The sequence below is a fragment of the Dermacentor variabilis genome, chromosome 8 (assembly GCF_050947875.1).
Source record: "Dermacentor variabilis isolate Ectoservices chromosome 8, ASM5094787v1, whole genome shotgun sequence".
NCBI classification, from domain to species: Eukaryota; Metazoa; Arthropoda; class Arachnida; order Ixodida; family Ixodidae; genus Dermacentor; species Dermacentor variabilis.
The window spans coordinates 15367668-15374589 of NC_134575.1; the positions used below are offsets into that span (position 1 = coordinate 15367668).

The window sequence follows — 6922 nt, forward strand, 5'->3', positions numbered from 1 at the left end:
GGCTGTTTTTCATATGTTTCCAGCTTTCTTAGAGAAGGAGTTCGGTCAAATCGCTATTAAGCCAATCCGATATTTATAGAGGGCAGGTGATCGTTTCGACATGAAATCTGGCGAATACATGTTTCAATAAATTAAGTATCTTCAGCAGGAAAATTAGGAAAATGTTTTTTGAAGCTGGTTCCCTAGCCATGCTCTGCCAAAGAAGTCTAAGTGGTTCAAGTGCGTCCAGAGTTATGGACTACGTCTTGTGGTCCTATCAAAGCAGCATTGCTGCGGTCGGCGTACGTTATACCCCCCCAACAACGCTGAAGAAGGAAAATATATCAGAATACCTGACAAAAAAGTGACTCTCATCTAAAACACCAGAATGCAAAAGTGGGCGCATTACAGGTCATTCGCTCTTTTCCTCGCTGACTGCTACATAATGATTTTGTCCATCCTAGCAAAGAGACTATCCGTATGTAACTATAATGCTAAATAGTAAAACACTATGACACAGTATACGTAATGCACGTAACACATAAGTATGACCAGCAAATAATTTACCAATCAGGCACCAAAATAGTTTGCTGTTTATTTTCAGCTTTTAATCTGCTTCGAGGAATTCCGTAGCGGATATTCTAAGATTGTCGGGCCACTTGCACCTGGGTCTGCTGAATTTTATGTGGCCGGTTCCGTCTCGCTGGTTTTGGAGGAGCTGCTGCAATGGAAACACATTTATTCGTTGTAAATGCTTTCATTTTAAACCGTCTATTTCATACCTATGGCAATACAAGGAATGAGAACTTTAGGACTTCAAGTGATGATATTTAAAGCTTGTATCTTTCCGGTGACTGTGGCATCCACATTGCAAAACCCGCCTCTTCCAGTGCCTTCCAGCGTAAAACCAGCGTCTTTTTTAACACTACATCTATCTGGGGGTGCTGGCGGTAGCTGGAGGTCACTGGGACACCGGTGAGGTCAGTGGAAAAGAGCTGGACACATTGGACGAGACGCTGGCTTTACCGCTGTGACGATGGAGTGCACTAGATGCAGTATGTGCCCTCAGCAGGCAAGTTCTTTCTGGAGTTTGCTGGCTCGTACTTGAAAATGCGTTGGTTTCATTTTGTGCCGCACTAGTTCTAGTACGCCAGGTGTAGGCGCCGTTGAATATTGAATGCTTGATGCGATTTTATAGAGAGCTACTAGTGTCGTGTTCTAAATAACGCTGTATGTTGAGATCATAAATACCTATTTCGGGTCGCTGCTTGGGATAAAGGTTTGTGAGCTACTCCGTTTATACATGCGTATGTCACAATGAAGATCACTTTTGTTTCACGCATTTCCTTTTTAGCATTGCATATAGCTATGTTCATGAACGAAAATTCTTAAACGCAGATAAAGTTTTCTTTTAGTAGCTTTTTTTTAATTTCTTTTCCATGTTAATTCACGCGGCGTAAACGACGGCTTATAACTCAGCAGCAGTGCATGTTTACATTTCGTGCACGTTCACCGTACTCCTTAAATTCTCGGTGTCCGCGGTGTGCTGTGGTAGCGGTTTTATATTTATTTGTAAGCGCTGACGCAACTAATGACTGCGAATTGCCGCATTGTTGGGGAGCCGGCACGCAATAAACCAACCCAACAGTCATTTCGACGCGTTCAAAGGGACCCCAGGAAGCCCGCCACTGATCGATACTGTCGCGCCGATAACAAAGCTGGTGTTACTTCGGTGGTGCGGCCACTTTTCTAATTATACTGCTCTACACACACCCAACCGTTCACCAGGCACCCACGTCGAGATCGTACCCTTCCACGGAACGTTAGGCCTGGCGCACCCGCCGAGTCTACACTCCGATCGGCCCACGTAGGCTGACGAATATACAAGTCTAACGACGGGCACTCAGTCTATTTTTCAATTTTTGCGTCAATGTTTTTAAATGAAACGTTCTTTCGTGACTATGGTGCCCGCACGAGAAGCGATGAGCACCAGTGAGGCGCATTATAAGCACACAAATGTGCGGTCGCCGAAGGCTTCCAGGCGAAGGCTTCCCCCGCAGCGGCGTGCGTCATATTCAGAAAGTACTTTTGGCACGTATAACCTCATAGTTTAATAATTTATTAATTACCACCAAGAAACTGGTGAGTAGGCCCGATGCTGCCATGCCATTTTCTCCTCTCAACAAGCTTAGCAGTCTTTGTCCTCCTATAGCCGCAGCAAATGATAGAAATGAGATCGTAAAAAAAAAATTTTTGCGCCCTTTGTGAGGTCGACTTGCGAAGTGGTCTATGACATACGATTGTCTTGTGGCAAGAATTATATTGCTGAGGCTGCAAGGTGTTTTTAACTACCTTATGCAAGGTGTGTTGAGGACCGATGCCGAGGTGACGCCGTGAGCATTTTAAAGAAAGAACGCGCGGTGTTGCAGGAGCACTTGTTACTCTTGCGGTTGTGAGGCATTGTTTCGGGAAGCGAAGATACTTGGCAAAAGCTGCAACGAGCAAGCCCGATTGTGACTGGAAGTATCTTGCCCAGAAATGCTGTGTCGGTGCGCCTTTCTTTGCACGCGAAGGAAATCCGATTGCTGCCTTCAAGTAGCACGTACACGATCCCTTCAAGCACGATGCCTTCAAGTAGCACGCACAGTTGACCGCTTCTTTAATAGTACCGCGCGAGCGTCGACTGGCCAGCCGACCAGCGCCTTCTAAAGACGCGAAACAACAAGATCAGCAAAAGTAGCGCATGCGCACGAAGTCCCCTCGAACTGCGAGTTTCGTCTGCTAGGCTCTTCCTACCAGCACGACATGGCCCCCGGCAGGATGTTGTTGTAAACGCTGTTGTCAACGCGCAAGGAGCGGGCACTTGCATCCAGAAAAACTTCTTCGTACCAGTTCCTGAGCCTTACTAAATCTACAACCGCAGAGTCGCCGGAAAAGTCATTGTGATCTAAAAACAATGTGCTGCTTCTCAGTGGCTGCTCCTCAAAGTTTTCTCTGCTGTTCTTGTTCTTTTTTATTCTAAATTTATATAATCGTTAATAGGATGCATGTGTAGTCCACAAGAATGTGTGTTTGCTCGTGGTAACGTAATAAAATACGTGCTTAGAGCAATACCTGAAACTAATATTGAAACTAACAACAGCTCTGAATGCTCAGCTGGACCCAGTAGTGCTGCAATCACAGCTATTAGCCCACCTGACGACAACGCAGGGTATCTATGGTGAACGAACCCATTGATTTAATGAAATTAGTTATTATTTCACTGCTGTGAATATGTATTATTCGAAAATAAAAAATGAAGATGATCGCTCGCTTCAGCAGTGATGCAAAATGAACCGTTTCGCGCATGTTTCACTAAGACAGGGCGATGCATAATGAGAATGCACAAAGCAGTGTAGGACAAGCGCTTTACAGTAACAGGTGATTTTAACCCTTTCTTCGGGTCTGAATCAATTTGCGGCGTCAGAAACAGGATCTGAAAATGAACACCATCTTCTCAAGAAAATCCTTTCTTTTTTTTTTGCGATGCATGCAACGTCATTTCTGTCACTTCAGTATTGCCCTCTGTGGCCTCCAAAATTAAATGCCATCAGCGCTGTCATAAAATGCATGGCGCACTAACCTCTGCAAACGTTTTAGCAATTGCTGCCCAATAGCGCAGTGCTTAGCGTGTATGTCTTCCAACGAATATTGCCCTAGAGGCAAGAGTTCCAGGCCCAGTGGCAGTAATGGGCAATGCTGTCATAGGGTAAACAGTGAAGCAAGGAATCAGAATCTGTCTTAAAATAAATTAAATTATCGGGTTTAACGTGCCAAAAGCACTTTCTGATTATGAGGCACGCCGTAGTGGAGGACTCCGGAAATTTAGACCACCTGGGGTTCTTTAACGTGCACCTATATCTAAGTACACAGGTGTTTTCGCCTAAGTACACAGGTGTTTTCGCATTTCGCCCCCATGGAATCTGTCTTCCCGACTATGGTTCGGCATCGATTGCAGGCTTTATAAGAAAAAGCAAAGGCCGAACGCATGGCTTCAAGCCTAATTTTGAGCCCGCGGTTGCTGTCGCGGTAATAAAAGGGTGATATGTATTTTTTTTTTCTTTTTATCCTGTTGGTCATGTGATTTTTACGAAAATCACAGTGCCTCGAAACGCTCAAGCGAAGAATTGCAGTTCCAACAAATGTGACTACATAGTTTTTCTAGAACTGATGCCACACACACTTGACTTTCCACAAAATTTTGGGTGTTTGCACATGCGGCGGCGTGTTGCAGTTCGGCCTCTCTCCCAGATCTCTGTGGCATCAGACAGGGTCCATTAAACATAAAGTGACAAGGAACCTATAGTTGGCTTAATAAAACAGGGGGCGTGCGACAGCGTCTAAATAATTTCTGACCAAATATCACTCTTTCAAGACTTCGAATTTAGTAAGTGGATTTCTTGAAAGCAGCATACTACTGTGTTAATATTATCCGAAGCTCGTGACGAAAGGCATCCATAAATTACTCCTTTTTTTTTTACTTTCTCCTTTAGACTATACAAAATATGCATATATGTGACATCGAAAACAAATTTTGGCTAGGAAACACACAGGAAGGCAAGATTGAGCAAACACACCTTATGACCAAGTAAAACTCTTGCTTGGACTAGTTGGTTCATGCTTGAATGAGTAAAGGCAAGGCGCAAAAGACCAGGACTGAAGAAGGACACAAACGGCAGCACCGGCGCCGGTCCTGTCGTTTGCGTCCTTCTTCAGTCCTGGTCTTTTGTGCCTTGCCTTTACTCATTCCCTTATGACCAAGTAAGCGAATACTTTTGTAAGGGAAATGAGAGGCTTAAAGGAACTAGGAATTTCTAGAATTGCTCTTTGCTGGATAACAAACATGAGGAGCCTACATAATAAAGTGGGGGAGCACGCAACAGTCGTCAATATACCATTACTGATTAAATTTCTCATATTTCTCTTCTTAGGAGGGTATCTTTCAAATTACGTTAACTGTTACGTGATGTATGCGGGGTTCGTCGGCTACTTGTTTTCCATGCTATAGGCTGAGGAAATAGTGTGGTGATAGTTTTAGACGAATAACAGAGGTACGCAAAGTTAAAGAACATATTGCCTACCTTTCTTGCGGTTTCTAAGTGAACTTGATGGTCTTGTAATAAAAGGATTGTTTGGCCGAGGACCTGGAGCTGGGTGAGTATAATACACTGCCAGTGGCTGATTTTGCGTAGTGCCACGTTTGTCACGCTGTTTTCTCCCACAACATCCGAAAATTGGAGAAGCGACGACAAATGAGGTATGTAGATTTCGCGTATTCGAAAGAATAGTGGCCCCAACAGCGAAAGTGGCCAGAATGTGGAAACTGGAAATTCTAGCCATACTTATGGATAACGCAAATCTCAAAGCTAGAGTTAGGGCTTGCCGGTACTTATATTCCCATTCAAACAATGTATATCCAGCATCGATTTCATTTCTTTTTTCTACATCGTGCGTTCACTTCTTTTGTGCAATTTCGAGTGACCTTTTTTTAACAATTCGACTGATCGTGTTGACTTTCGTGGCCTACCTATTGTCTTGGTGTTAAGCGACTCTACGTTGGCAAGCTATTCTTTTCGAAACATTTCAAAATCACCGAATAACTCACGAAAAGTGTTCTGTACTGCAGTGTGCGCGAATAACTAAACCATCCGAGTCTCCATTTGGTCAAAGTGCCCATATACCGTATCTTCCAGACTATAGCCCGCACAGACTATAGCCCGCTGTATAGTCCACAGGCACGAACTCCGGGAAAAATTAAATGCTTTAGCTTGTCTACAACCACCTAACAGTAGGTAAGAAATTTTTTATAGTGAGCCAGTAAAGGCCTGCGTCGATTATCACACTTCCTATAGAAGCCAATAATATCGAAGCTATAAATCGGCACGGGTAAATTCATTTCTATTTGTTGCAAAGAATGGTCGTTGCGGAATTTTCTACTTTTTTTTGGGGGGGGCGGGGGGGGCTGAAGCGATTCGTCACTCCTGTGCTACAGATTCCCTCACGTGGCCGTTAGAAAAAGAAAACAGGTGCGAACACATAGAAGGAGGAAGCGATCTGCAACAGAGTGCGCTGTTTCAATGGTTGTAAAAACTGTACAACTTAGTTGTCGACGAGAATATGCACATTCAGGCACCCTTTGCCACGGTGAAACATACGCAACACAGGAGGCACTATAAGCTGTACATTCTTCGCAAGAGAGAAGTCAAAATGAGCGCGATAATTTTTTACCTTCCAGAGCGTTCACTTTTCGGCATGAGTTCGCGGAAAGCAGTGTCCAAAAGCGTTGAGACATGTTACACACAAGTCTCACGAATGGGAGGCGACAGCATCCGTCACGGTTTTTGTCCAGGCCCTGCAATACATGTATGCTTCGTGAATAGGGCAGCTTTCTAAATAACTAAACAATAAACTAAGGCAATGCAAATAAAGAAGCGCTTCGAACATAAGCTGCTGAGCGTTTTTCAACCTGCCAGTTGAGTTTAAAAGTTAAAGTAGAGATTGATTGATTGATTGATTGATTGATTGATTGATTGATTGATTGATTGATTGATTGATTGATTGATTGATTGATTGATTGATTGATTGATTGATTGATTGATTGATTGATTGATTGATTGATAATATTGGTGACTGCCGTATGTCAAGGATGAGCACTTTGGTCAAAAAGATGAATACAAAACAGTTCTTTCATTATCCAGGCACAGAGTATGGAAGCTTTAAAAGCGGTCATAACATCAATTTGATAGCAGAAAAATTTTCAAAGCGAATGCAAGGGCACAAGCCTAATAATCTGGCCAAGTGTGTTGAAATGTATGTGGCCAATTACTTTTTGTGGCCTCAAAGAGAGTCGTGTTGCAGAAAAATTTGGGGGACGCTTAAGCTTTGTTTTTAAGAGGGGAACATG

The 6922-nt window shown here is 43.5% G+C and overlaps 1 long non-coding RNA gene across 1 annotated transcript; it reads right to left on the bottom strand.

Moving 5' to 3' along the window:
* Positions 1-560: 560 nt before the first annotated feature.
* On the bottom strand, positions 561-5411 carry LOC142590904 (uncharacterized). The gene is made up of 2 exons (XR_012830260.1): positions 5100-5411; positions 561-700 (listed from the first exon to the last, which is right to left on the bottom strand). It is a non-coding gene; the product is annotated as an uncharacterized LOC142590904 (long non-coding RNA).
* Positions 5412-6922: the final 1511 nt, after the last annotated feature.